Raw genomic sequence first — 18,721 nt, 5'->3', positions numbered from 1 at the left:
TATTCATGAGCCTGCCAACTCCTTCCTCTTCTGACAGTGAGTCTGTTGTGCACATGGAAGAGGTGTGGCACTCCTCTCTATCTTTGAGCGCATGAATAAGAGAAAATATGGTGTTTGTTAAACAGTAGCTATCATTATACCATTTTGTTATCTTATAATCTAATCCTTCTTTACAAAGTTTCATCTTAACAAGACTGAAAGGAAAACAGAAAATAATCTTGTTAAGTGACAGATGTATTTATGAACTATAAACCTTATTACATCAAACAACTAATATGGCACCAAATTAGTTTTGCAATTAGGGGAATTTTTCTTTTTAGTAAAACAGAAAATTAAACACATTTCAGTCATTTTGGGTATTCTGAGGTAAATCAAGCATTTGAGCTGTATTCACAAGTTCCATATAGATTTGTCTATGTAAATCATTTAAATTAGAGAAGCTACAATGATGCTATCACGTTAAAAAAGCAAAATTATTTTTTTTTAAATCAGTAACTCTTCAACATTCGTGTGTCTGAAATATTGGACACTATAGCTATAAGCAAAAATAAGTACATTCCTCAGATTCCTGTTCACAAATGTCATCTCTGCTTCTAGGAAGCTCCTTGGACTTCTTTTGTGCCTGGCAATCAAGTCAGATTTTTTAACAAAAAGAGTAAAATTACACAGGAAGTCGTTTCATGATCAAAAATTTAATAAATATTATTTACTCATGAAAATATACGGAAGGAATTTCAAAACTGCTAAATGTAATTTAATACAGTCCAGAAGTGAAGTAATTAATATTTTATAGAAACGTCTGTATTTTGAGACACATTAATCACACAGATTGCATTTGGAAAACTGACTAGTTGATTTTGCTCTTTGCTTTAAAAAAGAACATGTATTTTCACTTTTCTGAAAGTGTTATTTTAGCTTTGTCTGAAAACTAAAAGTAACAGTTCATTTCTATTTCCAGTTAAATGCATTACCTGGAGTACTTAAAGAGTTGATGGATAGCTAATGGTTTCCTTGTTTTAGAGGCTTGCCGGCTGCGGAGCAGGTCATTTTTGCTGAGAAACACCCCACAGGAATCCATCCATCCATGTCCTTAGTCTTCACCGGGTTCAACTAAGTCTCCTGTTTAGTCAGTGGGATGTTTGCCAGTAATTCCACTAAGATCCAAATTTCTCCCGTCATGCATCTATACGATTCATTAATATAATAAGATGCAAGCAGTGAGTGGCAAATAATCCTCAGCAGAGCTGAGCCAAACCTACATCAATAATACAGATATAGGAAGAACTCTTGCCCAGATACTTACCTGGTTTCCCCACCTTACACTGGGAGATGCTACCCATTGTGGCCAAAGAATAAAAAAAATCAATTCTTGTCTCAGCTGTCAAAAAACCCTGTCTCACTCAGGAGAGGTAACCAGATTCTCTGGCATTTGCCACACCTTTATATGTCACATGAATTGCTGACATCTGTGTCAGGCTTTTAAAATTTATTTCAAGACTGCTCTGCAGGAGTTAAAATTGTTGGTCACAGTACGGAAGCATGTACTAGTTTTGCCATTAAATTGCTATGTGGAGTCAACAAATTGCTTAGGGCCAAATCTAAAAAATGCTGATAGATACACAAAACAGGACACAAACATATTCAGAAAAGCCCTACCAACCTCCAGTCAGATCACTCTGTGTTGTATTGTGCAGGGCATTCCCCTAGGAGTAAGGAACCCTGGGCTCTGGTTCCAGTGCTGTAAATTATTTTGGTTCTTTTACTTTTCTTGAGCAATTGTCTAATGTAGGATGGATAGGAAGACCACTGTTTCAGCATCCTCCCTTACAGCTGGTGTCCTAACCATGGTGTCAGGCTCTTCTTTACACTCTTAGTAGTCATGTGTTTCCTTCCTTTCCGCCTGGTGACACAGCTCCAATAGAAAACTCCAATGGCAACACTTGCCTTTTGTCTATAGTTTGGATCTTTCGCAGAAATAAAAGATAGAAGGTTGAATACTCCCCATCTGAAGAGAAAAGGCAAAGACGATATTGGACAGATACATCTCTGTTTCCGTAGATGACTTTCCACCATGCTCAGCTCTTTGACCTAAGGGGTTTAATTGCATAACCTCTAAGGTGGCTTCCCTGACTTCCTTTGGGCATCACTCTCCATTCACCAAATGGTGCTTTGCATAGCTATTCTGCACGAATTGCTAAGGGGAGCCTGAGCATCCAGTCTGGTTTTGGATCCCATTCTTAGCACCAGGGGCCTTAAACTTACAAGCACATAATTTCTAGGTGCTTTTGCCTTTTACTGTAACTAATTCTTAATTTTTACAGCTCAGATTTTCAGCTCAGGTCCACAAACAAATTGCAATGTCATCTCTCAGATTATTGTTAGGCTTCATTAATTTCATATCTGTAAAACCCCTAGAAACCATCAGAAAAATGCAGAGTAGTACTCTTGCTACCATTACTTTTTTTTTAAGATAATAGGTCTGAACATCCCTGTATGTGTTAACTTTCTACATGCTGGTAATTCTTTTGAGCTAAGCTTGACATGTGAAATTTGCAAAGTTAAGCATGTATTTCAGTGATTACAGGGTCACCGTGTCTCCTCATGTAATGAATAAGAGAAAATGACATTAGAAGAAATAACATCCATCATTATTTTTACATGTTTTTATGTTTCTGGTATCCACTTAAATTCCAGGTAGGCACTTAATGACTAGATAGGCAGATAAAGTGGCTTTACTAAGATATGCCATATATAGCAGAATTATTACAGTTTCCATTCATAGATTAAGTCTATAGTAAACAATGGATGGAGACCCCCTCAAATACAAAAAGTTATGTTTTGAGGTTCCATTCTCTAAAAGGAAGATGCCTACCTTATCTGATTAATTTCGTTTTGTTGGCTGTAAACTATAGCTTGTGTTGTGAATTTCTTTACCAATCCTCACTGGACAATCTGAACAAAGAAAAGCTAGTAATAAAGGTGCTTTAAAATAATTGGCAAAAATTTGCAAATAATTTGCAAAAAAATGGAGGACAGACTTTTCAGCAGAGCCTGTTGTGACAGGACAAGGGGTAATGCTTTTAAACTAAAAGAGAGTAGATTCAGACTAGATAGAAGGAAGAAATTTTTTATGATGAGGGTGTTGAAACACTGGAACAGGTTGCCCAGAGGTGGTGGATGGAAACACTCAAGGTCGGGTTGGACGGGGGCTCTGAGCAACCTGATCTAGTGGAAGTTGTCCCTGCTCATTGTAGGGGGAGTTTAACTAGCTGACCTTTAAAGGTCCTTTCCAACCCAAACTATCCTATGATTCTATAAATTTATAAATGCATGTGTTTGTGAGATAATAGGAAAATTGATTCCTTTACATATAGGTTTACCATCGTTTAGCTTTCTTTTTGGTTTGGGATTTTTTTTTTTCTTCACTGAGTGGTTACTATATTCCCTTTCATTTGCTCTTATAGTTGGTGAGAACACTCTGGGAACAAATTGCTCTACTGCAGTTTTCATAAATCTTAGAAAAATCATGTGCTTAATATAACATTCATAATTCTGAGTAAATCAATAAGAAAATCACTACCAATTGTTTTCATTTCCAAAGTTACAAGATTCAACAGTAACTTGAAAAGTTAAGTCAGTAATATTCTAGTTTATCTATCATTTAAATAAATGTAATCTGTCAAATGAACGCTGTGTGCTTTCCTGTGTCAGGTAAGATTTCTCCTTGGTTCAAAAATACCTTAGTCATCTTCTTTATTCTTTTAAAAGTGCATTTTAAATAAATTTTCCAGAAGTATGTAAATCTGTGGGGTTTTGAAGCATGACGATCTTAGGGCATTTCAATAATGCATATACTATTCTTGTAGCCTTTTACAGTTTTAATATAAATGTCAGTATTTTTATTTGGTTCAGACTATCTGTTTATTTTTATGCTGTAATCTAATTGAGCATTTTCATTCCATTTCCTCTCATTCAGATTCCTGAACTGTTCTCACTACGGATACAGTGCTACCTTGATATGGATACTCAATTTTCAGTTTATTTCTTTGAAATATAAACTCTTTAACTCCTCTTCAACTCTCTTCCCTGTTTTCTAATTAAGGTGCTCCACTTCCTGAGGCTGAAGAATTAGGTCCAGACTTGGTATTAAAAGGGGCAAACACAGGTCTAGATGCAGTCTGCCTGGGAAGTGCTGCAAAAACTCACTAGCGCTTCCCCAGCACTCAAAACGGTGCATAATTCTGATGAGAAAGCCATTCTGATAATGCGGCACAAGTAACATTGAAAATCACTCAGAGCAAAGCATTCATTTATAGGAATATTTCCTACTGCTGAAATTGTAAACACGGGGATTTTAAAATTTTAAAATTCAGCTGTTCAAAATCTCTTGCTTCTCCTCACAACTAGAGATTTTTGAGTTGATGTCACTTTCAATATGCTTTGAAAATGGTAAGTTGTTTTTTTTTTTATATGGAACCTTTTAAAAAGAAATTGATGGACCAGGTAACAAGAATATAATCCTGAAGAACTACTCAACCCTAAAGATTTCCTCGGTCCCTTCACATACATTGAGGGTCCTGTGGCTGCTTGCTGCTCTTGTCCTTTCCTATGTTGGCAGAGTCAGCAGAAAGCACAGAAGTGGTACCAGAGAAAGTCAGCACAAAGTGATGTAATGTGAAGGAACCTGCTTCTGCTGTAAATTAAACTCTCATTTTCCCAAAAATGAAAACAGAAGTTTCACTGGTCATAACATAGACCAAAAGCCTCTGACTGTCAAACCCAGGGTTTAGGACCAGGACTATTAACACATTCCTGGATAGATCCATATATTACAAGGGAGTAATGAGTAATGACTTAATGCTACATTTTAACAGTGCCATCAGCTTACAACTGAGCACATGAGACCATTGCTATTATAACATTTAGCCAATTTTGGCTAAATTCTCTTTTCATGTTAAAAGATCAGACAATACTGTGCATGAGTAAAGTGAAGCTATGTTCCAAAGTTCTCCAAACAAATTTTTAAGACTTTTTCCCACAAGTATGTCTTCTAAAATGCTAATAAAATCAGTTTTTTAATGGGATTGCTTAAGACTTTCAAGGCCCTATGCTGAACAAAGAAAGCCTACTTTTTTAAAGAATTAACAGATCATGAAAGGAATTTCTATTCTTGTTTTCTAATCACTTTCAAAAATTACACAAGCCTGTAAAACCACATTCTGATCCCATCACCTCTAGCAGTTTTTACCCAGTATTTGACATTGACATAGTTTTCACAACTTTATTTTCAAAAATAGAAATAGTGAATGTCTCAAAAAAGAAATAAAAAAACCTGGCTCAAGCATAACCTGCCGAAGACAGCAGCATAGAAGTACACTAACAGAAAAGAGCAAAACACTTAACTAAAATCTTATTTGAACTCAAAGTAGGACAACGTCCTTTTATATGTCAAAAAAAAATAATGGTTAGCCTAGCAAATTACTGTCTCCTCCTGGTAATCAGCAAAGTGAATAGTAAGAAATATTTTTTACTGTCTCCAGATTCCTAGAAGATTGTGCATATTCCCTTCACATGACAACTTTTCAGCCATGATGTAGAAAAGTGACCTTTTTTGCTCCTACTTACAGTTTTCACCCAGGAACTCTTTAAACCTCTCAGCAGTACAACATGCTCAGTTGCTGCTTTTGAGAGCACTTCACCAGGGATGCAGGCAACTGTGTATTTTTAAGTTCAAACAATTTTTTCTTGCAGCCCCCACAGCCTGACAGCAGGGCTCTGTCCATGACCTACCGTCACAGCAGTTATTTGTCAGGTTGAATTCTTTGGTCTACTAAAGCCTGGATTAAAGGGGATCTAAAGGTGTACAAACGACTATGCTAAGGAGGCTCTCTGGCCTTGTTCCAGGCACCCCCTGGATGGCAGCAGCCAATGGCTTCCCCTTCTTCCAGAAGCTACCTGAGGTCAAAGCAAGCCCCAACACAAACTAGAATTCTTGCATAAAACCAGAAAAAACTACAGCTCTTGCAACCAACCACTGACTGTGGAGTGAATGACACTCCTGGTTTACTCTTCCATCCCAAACTAATCTTGACAAGTCCCTGTGGCAGGGACAGCAAGGAGAGACACAAAGTGGCCTCTGGGGCATCTCAGGGTTCCTTCATGCCAAAGGTACCCTGAACAGCACGCTTAGAAATGCATTGGAGTTACCTGATGTCATTTTAACATGCACTGAGGATCTGCTAGGAAGATGTGGAGATTGCATCCAAAAGGTCAACAGACCTAAATCATTCTTTTTTTCAGTTGGCATTTGCTTACCTGTCAAGAGGTGGCTCAAAAAGGAGCAAGGTTCATGGCAGATAACACCTGAATACAAGTTCCATGGCAATGGATTAAGGTGATCTTTGTACAGGCAGGGGGTTACCCTCAGTTATCCGCTCTAGCTGGCCCTGCTTTGAGCAGGCCATTGCTCCACACAGGGTCTGGAGATCCCTTCCAAACTACACGATTCTTTAATTTTACCAATATTGTAGTACTTCTGAACTCATGTTTGGTGACCAAAGTACTAGAACATCTACATACCTTTCAGAATTTGCATTTTAAATCAGAAAGAGTTTGGAAAAGAGTTGCAAGCTTGTGCAGAAGTTTGCGAAGCCTGTCTCACTCTGTACTTTTTACTTCTCCAGCGTACATCAGAAACAGAGTAAGAGTGGACTTGTTTATGCTCTCTGCGTATTTTGCGCTGGAAAAGATTTGGATAGTAAAAGACTAGTCCTTAGTCTAGTAGTCAAGAGAATAATGATTATAGGTTACTAAGTTTTTATTTCAGTAATCAATTCATTGATGTGAAGTAGTATTTCAGAAGAACCAAGAAAATTACAAATTTCAGTACAAGTTGGCAAATGTATCTGAAAAGGAAGAAAGATCAACAGGAATGTGGAGAGGAAAGTTTTAAGATATAAGAATATTTTGTTTCAATATTTGCTAAATGTCTTTCAGAATTGCTTCAATTTGTTCATTAAGGCATTTTTTAAATGAAGGTTTAAACCTTTTCTGTAGCGCTTCTAATAAGAAATTGAAATACGTTTTTAAAGAAGAAAGCTTAAAAGAGCTTATTTAACCAGTTGAAGAAATAAATTAATTTTCTTTATAGAAAAGGCATTATGACTTAACCACAAATATTCTTCGATTTTTGGTCTCTTTGAAAATAAAAAGCCAATCTATATTATCCTAACATGAGCTTCCACCCATATTTTATGCAGACTTGTTGGCACATTCATGGGGTTCAGGATGGATTACTATCCTGTATCTATTGAAAGAAAAACTCCACCATTTGCCCAGCTTAAGAAAGAGATACAGTGGATGAAAATGATCTAATTAGGAAGAAAACCAAAGTGCAGATATTTAAATATAACAATGTTTAATCTTTAGAGTAGCTTACCAAAGCATGTGGAGTCTTCTATGCAAACAAGATTTTATTGTTCTTTAAAATATGCTCTAATTCAGTTAAACTTATGGCCCATACTATGAGGGAGCTGAGACCAAATAATACTGTTCTCTGGTCTTAAAAAATCAGTGAGTCTGGCCAATAAAATCCATCATCAAAGGATTCTCAGCAATCAGCCACAAGTGCTGAATCACTTGTTGTAAGAGACTAGAGCAAGTGCTTCTCTGTTATTTTTACATCCAAACCTGACCCTGTCAGAATCAACTCTCAAGCTTTCATTTCCAGAAAAGTGTGAAAATAGAACACACTGGAGATAGGAAATCACCTAGAAGAATGAAAATGTTCATTTTGTGACTAAGCATTAAATTAGTAGCAATAAATATTTACAACAGACTAGTCCTGCAAAGACTTGATGCTCCATGCCCACTGGGGACTTTGGTTCATAGCAGAGTTAAGGAATTTCACACTCTACCTTAATTTGTTCGTGCAAAAATGACTAACATTACCATTGCACCGCAGGACTTCATTGTATTTTACTGCAGATATTTATATTCATTTAGCTCTGTTCATTATTGTGGCAGTGTAATGTATACTTTTGAACATATTAATAACAGCTATAATGGGACATAAAGGAAACAGAATATGTTCCTGTAATAATATATTGAAAGTTCAATTTCAATTTAATATGCTCTAAAATCAGGCAAATTATAGATACAAAGCATTTAATTAAACTGATTACTCTGGCTGTGCCCATTCTACCTCTGTTAACAGCACACAGATGCATACACCATTTGCCAGACCCAGCCCAGTGCCCTGGCCTTGGCAAAGCCCATCAGGATGTCCATCCCATGCTTTGGAAGAAGCACCATGAACCATCCCATGGGTCTTTGCAGTCTACAACCAGAAGCTTTTATGTTATACGAAGTTCACAAAACTCCCCTGACTCTCCTGTGTTCACCCCAGGGTGCTCTAAAAAATCAAGATCTCATTTTTTGCTGTTCTTCAGGCTCCATCCTGAAACTGAGGGGCAGCCAGCCCACTTTAGGGCCACCTTCCATCTCCATCAGATGGCTGGGCAAACTAGGGGGGATCTAGCATGCCTCACCTGACCCGTATCCATGCACAGGAGAGCGTGCCTGCCTTTGTCTGTAGACCAGGCTTCAGGTATAGTCCAAAACAGTCTCACATTTGTAGAATGCCAGGCACAGACAAGAGAAGCTAGCGCCAACCACACAGCACTCCAGACCTGCCATGACCAGAAGCTTTTGCTAGCTGTTGCAGTGCCTAGACAAGGATGAAGCATACGTATGCACAATGTGAATCTAGTGTAAACATTCCTCTCTGCAGAAAAATTGAGGAACCTGCTTCCACGTCTTACCATTTTAAATGTACACCTACAGCCCACTTAACAAGCCAATACAGGATGCCTGCAAATGACGCTTTTGTGTTTTCTCACTTTTAAGTGGCTCAGGTGCCATGACCAGTTATACTAACCAAGTTCACCTTCTCTTGTCCAGGTATTCTGCCTTTTGTCAGCACACATAGGGTGGCACTCCCTTCCTGACAGCAAAGAGGGATATTCGTGATGTCAAGTCACCTACCTGTCCTGCAGATGGTACAGTCCTTGGGCTATGGATCGTATAGCCCTAACTAGTTTGTCAGGGTCCACATAGGGAGTTACCAACAACACTCCCTTTCCAAATGTCCTTATTCTCAAAGGATACACATTTGTGAGCTGTACTAATGGAGTGCTTCACCAAGGACCTGGCAGCATGGGGAGCCAGAAAGTGAGTGGGTGGGACATGGCCCTTATCAAGCCTGGCACATAACCTGGCTGCTGTCCCTGCACCTGAGATCACTTCCACAGAAAGAAAGCAGCAGTCTCCAACTTGACCTAATGTCCCAGTGGGTTGCCAGGAACCCCCTTTCTCCTTCCTAGAGTTATTTGATATTGTGCAGAGCCATACTCTGTTTTACTAGTGAGCTAGCAACGAGGAGGTGAAGCAAGCAGAATGCAACCAGAACCATGTGTATGTAGAAAACCCCCGGGCGGGGGGATGCTAAGTTGTGCTTTGACAAGCCCATGGCTCAAGCCAAGACCAGAAGAAGAGGGAGGTGCCCAAGAGGATGTCTAGCTAGGGCTGGGAGAGCCTGATGACAACCAGATCATGCCATGTAATCAGAACAAAGTCCTGCCAGGTAATTGTTTACCAATCTGAATGGTGTGTTTGCATTCAGCAGTTGCATGCAACTACTTGAATATGCTGCCATGGCAGCTCTTCCAGGATGGTATAGAATGGGGAACAAGGATTGTGTGTGCAAGTCATCTGCAGATATCTGGGAAGGTCTGTGTCCCTTGGGAAAGAAATGCCTTCCAGCGCTGCAGTCAAGCATAGCAGTAACCCAGTCATGGCACAGCCTGCTACCAGGTGGAGCTTCCAGCCAACCTGCTACACATACCTTGGCCTCTCCCCAGCACAGAGTATGGCTCCATCCATAAGCAGTCCAGAATTCCCCTTTGTCCACAAGAAAAGGAGAGCAGATGGATAGGGAAGGGGTGAGTTGTTTGTGAAAGGCTCCGTTTCTCCTCAAGAGTGCTATGTCCTGCCTTTGCCTTTGTCTGGCTAGAACTTGCCCGTCATTATCAGATGACCCAAATCTAAGCAGAGCAGTTTACCATCACCTACACAACCCCTGCTCCCCACTGCCAAAACATTAAACATACTCACCACAGCTCAGCTCCTCTCCAGATGTTTAGCTGGTCCACATCTCCTGGTTTCAGCTCCTTATGAAGAGAAAATGAGAAGAAAGCAGCTGCAGATGGGTCTCCTGGATTCTGGAGATCTGTCTGTCTGCAACGGTTGGTGTTGCAGATGTGGATACTTGTTTGAACTCCAAGTGTAACTCTTCCCTGCTTTGTGAACAGCCAGCCTAGGGCAGCTCTGTCATGCTCCTGTCAGGCATCCTCCTTGCCAGAGCAGAGATGAATCCTCATCTCTGTTTGTACCAAGAAGTGTCTGAGTCTCTTCTGAGCTCAGGTTGCTCCTTTGTGTATTGCTGCTGTGCCGAATAGGTGGGATCAAATGGCTTTTTACAATGTGTACCTGGGGATGGTGAATGTATGCAAAGTGTGAGGACACGGTGGGATTTAAGGAGCTATCAAGACCTGGAAGACTTGCAAGTGAGCTGCACCCACTGTTACGTTGCCCTGTTTGTGGGAAGCACTGGGATGCAACAGTGTGTGCCATGCAGCACCTCTACCAAGCACAGGCTGCCCTAGAAAGGGAGCCCCGGGTGCACTCCAGCACACCTTGGCACCTATGCAATGAAGATTATCGGTGGACTCGCAAACAAAATCCACAATCTTAGTTTGGCAGAACAGTTGAACTGTGAAAAAAATGCTGCTAAGAACATAGCACACTGTCACTGTAAAAAAGGAGTCTGAGGACAAACTTTAGGTCAGACTTGTCTGTCTCTTGCCATGTGCCTGCTGACAGCAGTTCAAACCATGCTTTAGTTTTCTGGGTATAAGCTGGGAAGTAGGAAGTGAGCAGGCCTGGCGCTGGGAAAGGACAGCTTATTCTGCTTTTCCCTTCTTGTTCCTCACCACGCAAATCATTTATATTTGCCAGAAAGAACTGACAAAGGGAATGAAATGTTAGGAAGAAGTGAAATAACACAGGAACTTATAGCAGAATGCTATTCAGTCACAGGCAGAGCTAGAAAGACCTTCAGAATAAGTGTATTGTGTTTGAAGAGAGCCATGCTAACTCCTTGTTTATATGATAGGCACAGCTGCAGCAGAGCTCCAGATGAAAACAAACTTCTAGGCTATGCTGATGTTAATACACAAGCTATCAAAAAACCACACCACCAAGAAAATCATGATATTATGTGAAACCAATCCATATAAATCTTTCATATGGTATATATCCTCCTTGGGAAGAGTACAAAGGATATGTGGTATGTCTAATGCATTGCTGAATTGAATATTCTTTTATACTTATTTACAAGCAGACAAGTACAGCATACTGAATTTATAAACTGAATTTTACTTTTCAGTCTTCTGAGTTCAGAATATGTTTGTAAGATAATTTCACTGTAAAGATGCTGAAAACAAACTTGTAATTTGTCTTGCAAAGATGGCTTTGGAATTAAGAAAAATATGGAATCCACGCAGCATGGGGCCTAAACAGGGAGAATCAGAGATCTGTGTCAGTCGCAGGGCCGTGATCTCGCTGCAGTTGCAGAGACATGGTGGGATAGCTTGCATGACTGGAACGCTGTCAGGGATGGCTGTGTAGTTTTCAGGAAAGACAGGCCAGCAAGGAGACGTGGTGGCGTTGCTCTTTATGTGAAGGAGCAACTGGAACATATTGAGCTCTGCCTCGGGGTGGATGAAGAACAAGTCAAGAGTTTATGGGTAAAGACTAAGAGTCAGGCCAACATGGGTGGCACCTCTGTGGGTGTTTACCACAGGCCACCTGACCAGGAAGGGAAGTTGGTGAGGCCTTCTACAGACAGCTGGGGGTAGCCTCACCATCACAGGCCCTGGCTCTCGTGGGGGACTTCCACCACCCTGATATCTGCTGGGAAGACAACAGAGCCAGGCACACACAGTCCAGGAGGTTCCTGCACAGCACTGACGATAACTTTTTGACACAGGTGGTGGAGGAGCCGATAAGGTGAGGTGTGCTCCTGGACCTTGTACTCACAGATGAAGAAGGACTGGATGGGGATGTGAAGGGGGCAGCCTTGGCTGCAGTGCCCACGAGATGGTGGAGTTCAGGATCCCACATGGAGGAAGCAGGGCAGTGAGCAGGATTGCAACCCTGGAGTTCAGGAGGGCTAACTTTGGCCTCTTTGAGGACCTACCTGGAGGAATCCGATGGGTTAGGACCCTAGAAGGTAGAGGGCTCCAAGAAACCTGGCTAATATTCAAGCACCATTTCTTCCTGTTATGATGGAATGACAGAGAGAAGAGACAAGAAGCAAGAGATCAGAAATTAAATGAAAGGTAGGTAATGGTTGGTGCAGGAATCCTCCAGAAAAGTAAAATGCTGGGTTCACTGACCTGCTTCTCTGCTTGTTCCCTATCCCTTCTCTGAAAGGCTCACGGGTTTTCCTGTGTTTTCTATTTTTAAGGAGAGAAACCCCCTCAGCTTCTGCTTGTGGACTCTTCCTTAGTGACATTGCCCTGATTGCATTTGCAGGGCTTCTGTTGTAATAGAAGGTGGCACAGAAATGAAATGCAGAGGAGAGACCAACCCTTTGGACAGGCCATTGGAGAAACGGGGCATTCATTTTCTTTCTTCTAAGGCACTAGTTTTGTTTGTCAAATACAATATTTTATTCTTTTCCTACTGAAATAAACTCTCACAAATTTAAGTAGTAAAGCAGCTTTGAACTTACAGACACACTATTAGTACAGGAATTTTTTTCTCTACCACATACTTTATTATTTTCTTCAATGTCACTGGTTGGTTTTGAATATATGGTCAGATTAGAAAGTCTGATATAGAGTATTTTCAATTTACATGGATTTCTCTGTCATTATAAAAAAAATAAATTTGCTCTAAGTATTGACTGTAAAAGTCATAGAGCTCTAGATCACTTCCCCTAGGAATCTTTCAGTATCCTTCCAATTAGTCAGTCAATAGGATCGTCTTATGAACATGGTAGTTTATTCTTCTTTAGGGATTTCCTTCTACACTCTTCATCCAAGATGTTTCCAGAAGAGGAAGAAAGCTTTTAAAGCGTCTACTCCCTCAGCACAGCGTTTGTGATGACTAATATGCATCCCATGCTGTGAATGATAAAGAAGCAACTGCACAGTGATTTGCTCTTTTCTTTTAAAAGTATTTGCTGTATTTTATTTCTAGTCAACTGTCTTTTTTGGTAGCACCTAGACAAATGACAATGGTAACAAACTACTCTTACTGATTCCACCAATTATTCTTCTAGTGATGGTAAAAATCATGCTTATTGCCAGTTACCTGATTTAATATAAATTCTTATTGTTTCTACTGCACAAACAAAAAGCTTCTATTATTCATATCAATACTTTTTCTTATACTTTTTATTAGATTCTAATGCTCCACCCATATAAAGTAGGCTGTCACTGTATTTACACTCCAAAATATATATAAATATACATGCAGACAATACATAGGATACACATCCCACAGACTTCAGATGATTCTATTCCCATCAACTTTTCTTCATGCTGGGGAAAAAAATCTAACAATAAAATCATTAAAAGGTCCTTCAGGCAGATAACTGTCTTCTAATTACATGAATAAATATATTTGCATTATTTTACTTAAATGCAATATATTTACATAGCATTAAGTTCCTCAGTCAAAATGAAGGTCTGTGAAAGACTGTATGTATTTCATCAGTCCTATATTACATATTTTCTTTCACAGAAAGAAAATACAAACTAGTACAGTTTGTTTCACTTACCACTTCCACTGTAGACAGGACAGATGCCAGGAGCTCAGATCCCAGGTGAGGATGCTCAGTCCCTTGCTGCGGAGGGTGACCCACCGCGGTCATGCCGTACTCTGCCGCGTGTGTTGAGCAGCCCCTTGTAGCGTGACGCTACAACTTTAAAGTCTGGCCTCACAAAAAATGGCTGTAAATTCTGATATTCAGATTACTGTGTTAATATTGTCACACAGGCTTGAGCCAAAACTCTCTTATCACCCCTGTGCTGGCTTGTCAAGAGGGATGACTGGCACAGGTCGGAAGATTCAGTGATCAAAACCAGGGCAGCTGAAAACCTGCTGCCACAGGCAATGTAGATGCAGCTGGCTCAAGGGGCATGAGGTAGTGGACTCTGGCCCAGACACAGCTACTACCAAGTATAAGGAACAGTCACTGAGACCGCTGTTTTGTGTCACACATAATCTGTATGGTCTGCCCCTCATTTTGCATACATTCAACCTACTAACTCAGTGGCTGTAGGGTGAGTTGGATCAGCTTACCACTTTAGCAGAAATCTGACTTACCCAAAGCAAGACCAAAGAAAAAGATGATGTAAAATAACAGCTAAAATACTGTCAGAGCAGTGAATTAAATAAAGTCATTTCTCAGCCTGGATTTTATATAGGGAATGGAATGGAAATATATGGGACAGAGAGTCAATAAACACAGGACTGTCATTTTTAGCATGTGACTGCAGGTAAACTGAATGGTGTGTAACATGAAGCTGCATCCTGCACTGAAGGGGGCAATTAGGTGAGCTGCACAACAGAGTTACAGCACGTTTTCAAAACACATTCTACAAAATCTCATCCCCCTGAAATGAAATCATGTAAGTTCAAAATGACGAGGAGTGAAATAGCAGAGTTTTCAAAAAGCTATTAAGTTGAAAAATAACAGAAATATGTTCACATAGTTGTAAAATCAGTCAAAAATATTCAAAAGAGGTTCTTATTAAATAAATGAAGAATATTTACAACCAAATTCTTACCCTTGGACAAAGCTCGGGTAAACCTGGCTTTCACAGACAAACCCTAATAAATAAGCTGGTAGACAGCATTTTCCAACTAAGCTGAAGTTTTCACAGTCCATTGCAACCTAGAGAGTGAACCAGTGAATTTGCATCATGACATATACCAGCTATACCTTTGCCTCATTCTAAGCCCTGTGAATCATCTTAAAACCGAATGACAACAAATAGCAATAAATGGCACGTAAAAGCACAGCTTCTTTCAACACATCATCACCTACATCTAGTGCTCACACTGCAAGATGCTACTGTCTTGGGGGCCTTGATTATGTAAGCAAATATTAATTCCCTAATATACACTTTGGGGTCTAATGTATACTACTGTATTATTCAAATCTTGGATGAAACACCTCAGTTGAGCAATAAAATTCTGGTCACAGCCCTAGAGAAGAAAGTAAAGGTCAATTTTAAAAACAGACCTGGTAGAAGACAGTATTTTAGCTGTTATTTTGCATCTTTTTTTTTTTTTCTTCGGGGAGTTTTGTTCTATAACTAGCTTTTTTCATCTTCTAAATATTGGTTATTCAGAATAGTTCTTGTAGTAGCAAAGAGCTGATACAGAAAGGATCTCATAATAATAAAGAAACTTTCAAAAAGGAGGAAATGCTTTTCTTTTAAAACTAACAATTTTGGATCATGCAGCATTTCAGCATTTGATATTGTCCTTCAGAAAGTCTTTGTTCTGGAGAAAATATTCTGTGAACACTGAATGTTTTAAGATACTTCTAAAACAAAAGAAAAATAAGTAAGCTTTGATACAGAGTCCAGAGTCATAGAAAAACAAACAAAAAAATCACTTAAATCATGTTTACATCCCTTCACTGGCAGGAAAAATGAAGTCTCCTAAACATGTGTGGAGACTTTTAATTGGCTTTTAATTCTAAACAAAAAAAAACTTCGGATCACAAAAGTTACACCCCTTCAAAGATGTGCTTGTCATTTCTCATCACAGCAGCTGCCCACAATGACCATCAACAAAACCAGAGTCTGAGTCATGAGACTCAGCAAAGCACCCCTGGCAGAAGATCCTTGATCCCTCTCCCATAGAAAGTCAGCAGTGACCTTAACCCATGAGGTCCCCTGTAGATGACTGCTCTTTGGGACCATTCCATCAACCTTTACCTGGGCAAAATTCCCACAGACTTCCAATGGACAGTGTTTTATCTGCACAAGCACTTCAGGCTCAGGACTTGAGCACAACATAGTGCTTCACAGAGAACAGTGCCTAGTCATCCATCCACAGGTTTCCAGTGTGTCTTTCACTATAATGGCCAGGCAGCAAGTTTGAGATCAGTAAAAGTGTTTGTTTGCCATTCAGTTTTGCTACTATCATCCTATGAAATATTTACTCTGGTTCCACTAGCAAAACACATCTTGAGGGAAAAATGTGTGTAGTAAACACTTTGCTGACATACATGATCGATTTGTAGGCATAGGTAAAGTTTTGGTTAGTCACCAGAGAATACAGCAAGGGTTCATGACTTTGGGGAAGATTTGGTCCCAGAAGTCCATGAGATCAACTTACATTAATAGTGCTTTTGGGAATTACAATCCCAAACTGTTCAGCTTTATTCTGCAAGGCCAGGTGATATAAGTGGGAACGATACTGTGATTCAGAGCTGAAAAGCGAGAGTTGGAGTCTGTAAAAAAACATTGCACTCTCTTTCCGTGATGGCCTTCTGTTGTGCTCCTTTGGGGCTAGGCTGCCGAACAGTTCACAGCGGGTGTCCACACAGCTATTGCTACCATTGATATAATGATAAATGTCAGTTCATTAGTATTTTCAGCCCCTCATCTAACTGCCTCCCTTTTGTCCCCTACTGTGTTTGAGCCACAAACTTTGTGTTTCTGTGTTCATTAATGGACTAAATATATAGAAGATTGCAAATAGTCTGAGAGCTTTTTAAAGCTCAAGCATAATGAAGATTTGGGGTAAGGAATACCCAAAGTTTATAGGTGCAGTGTTGCTGTCGGGGAACGGGGCAAAATAGCACAATGTTCTCCATTTCTTTCAATTATTGTTAAACAAGTTAAATTTCTAAACAGAGTGACTATGCATGCTCATATTTGCTATATGCATCATAATTAAAAAATCTCTAATATTTGTCATTAATTCCTTGATGACTAGAATAACTGAAAAACATAACAGGGTGGGCTGTCATAAATCTAGGTGGAGCTCTCCTTGTGACTATCAGCATAGGCTCTAAGGAAAAGGTTGGGAGGCTTCTGGGAGGGGTGGCACCTTGTGTCTGGCAAAGCCCCTACAACTGAGAAATTGCATATGCTTTGTAGTGTCAGACATGCAGTAACACAAGAAACAAAAATCACTATGATTTTTCGAAATGCCTATACGCCTGCTTCCTAGTAAAACAAGAGGGCCGGGCATGCAGATGCTTTTGAAAACTGTAATAGTAGACATCACACTAAAGTATTTAAGGCATAAGTACCTATAAAATCTGTCCCTCGCTGTCCAATAATTTTTAGAAAACCTTTTTAGCTACAGAGATAGGTTTCATTCTAGTGAGTCTGCTGTCAGACCGGGGCTCACAGTCTAGCCATATTGCAGCAAATTTGCCCTAGTGTTAGTCCTTATACTGACACTTTGATAAACTAGAACTCCAGCTCTGATGAGAAATAGTGTGATAATAATCTCTGGCAAACAGTCACAAATGAAAAAAAAAAAAAGAACAGTGGTGTAATGTATTGCTTCCCAGCATTAGTTCCTACAAGAGACATCTGGGCAGTGCATTGCACTCTTGCTTTCTCTCTCCCTTGTACTCTCTCTCCCCCTCTCTGCTTCTCAAACACACTTTTAATTTTGGAAATCAGAAACATAATGAGATCCAACCCATAATTTAAGGTTAATTTAGCATTAAGTTAAGATGTTTCAGAAAGTCTGAAACTGACAGTATACCTCGTTCTTTAGCATAAATCAGGAGTAAAGAGCTGGGAAATCAGACCCTCTAATCATAATGAAGCAGAAACACTGAGCATGATCAAATCAAACCATAGTTTAAATATGTGTAAATTAATTTTATCAGTGGTTCACTTCATTTATTTAATTTGTCTCTTATAATGACACTCCTTGTCAAATCACCTTCATTACTTACTTTTTTAACCTAGCATTTTTATCAAACACACAGAACCCAGGACTGTGTCTAAACTTATTTCCTTGGTTGGCCATGGTGTTTTTTTTTTAATTTAAAAAGACTCACAAATTCTTGAGCTGTCCTTTCCCTGATGCATGATGCAATCAAGCTTCCCAGGTTCCTTACAGCTCTTATCATGCCATTAATTATGGCAGGCAACAATACTGACAGACACACTCCCAAGCATCTTTCTGTAGTGAAGCACACAGCTGATGCACTGTCACTGGCTGCTTCAAGCACCCAAAAGAAAAGAAAAAAAAATGCTGAAAGTCCAAGCAGAAGATAGTGTGCACATACCTTTTGAATATTGATGGTTCATTAGTTTCATTAGAAAAATCAGAAGGTTCCAGTCACAATTAGATACTGGCTGACTAACTGTACGTTTTGTGTGCTTGTTCCTTCTACAGATGCACCTTGTAAGAGATGAGAATAAAAACCATGTACAGATGAGGTAAGAAATGTTTGTGGGACAGTATCATAGGGCTTATGTTTTGAGTTCAGAAGATTTTCTGTATCAGTATGTTGGTTAAATTGATCAGTAACTGATAGATGCAATACATAAAACCATAGAAAATGGCTACAAAGTAAAGCTTATAAAGACATAAGAATTAC

The 18,721-nt window shown here is 39.6% G+C and overlaps 1 long non-coding RNA gene across 1 annotated transcript; it reads right to left on the bottom strand.

Annotated features, from left to right (window-relative positions):
- Window positions 1-761: 761 nt before the first annotated feature.
- On the bottom strand, window positions 762-16,914 carry LOC119151821. Its single transcript, XR_005105563.1, has 3 exons — window positions 12,320-16,914; window positions 10,174-10,229; window positions 762-1,183 (listed from the first exon to the last, which is right to left on the bottom strand). It is a non-coding gene; the product is annotated as an uncharacterized LOC119151821 (long non-coding RNA).
- Between the last annotated feature and the right edge of the window lie 1,807 nt (window positions 16,915-18,721).

The sequence above is a fragment of the Falco rusticolus genome, chromosome 7, assembly GCF_015220075.1.
Source record: "Falco rusticolus isolate bFalRus1 chromosome 7, bFalRus1.pri, whole genome shotgun sequence".
Classification (NCBI taxonomy): Eukaryota; Metazoa; Chordata; class Aves; order Falconiformes; family Falconidae; genus Falco; species Falco rusticolus.
Note: the sequence above shows the minus strand (reverse complement) of the source record. Positions and strands in the feature narration are given on the sequence as shown.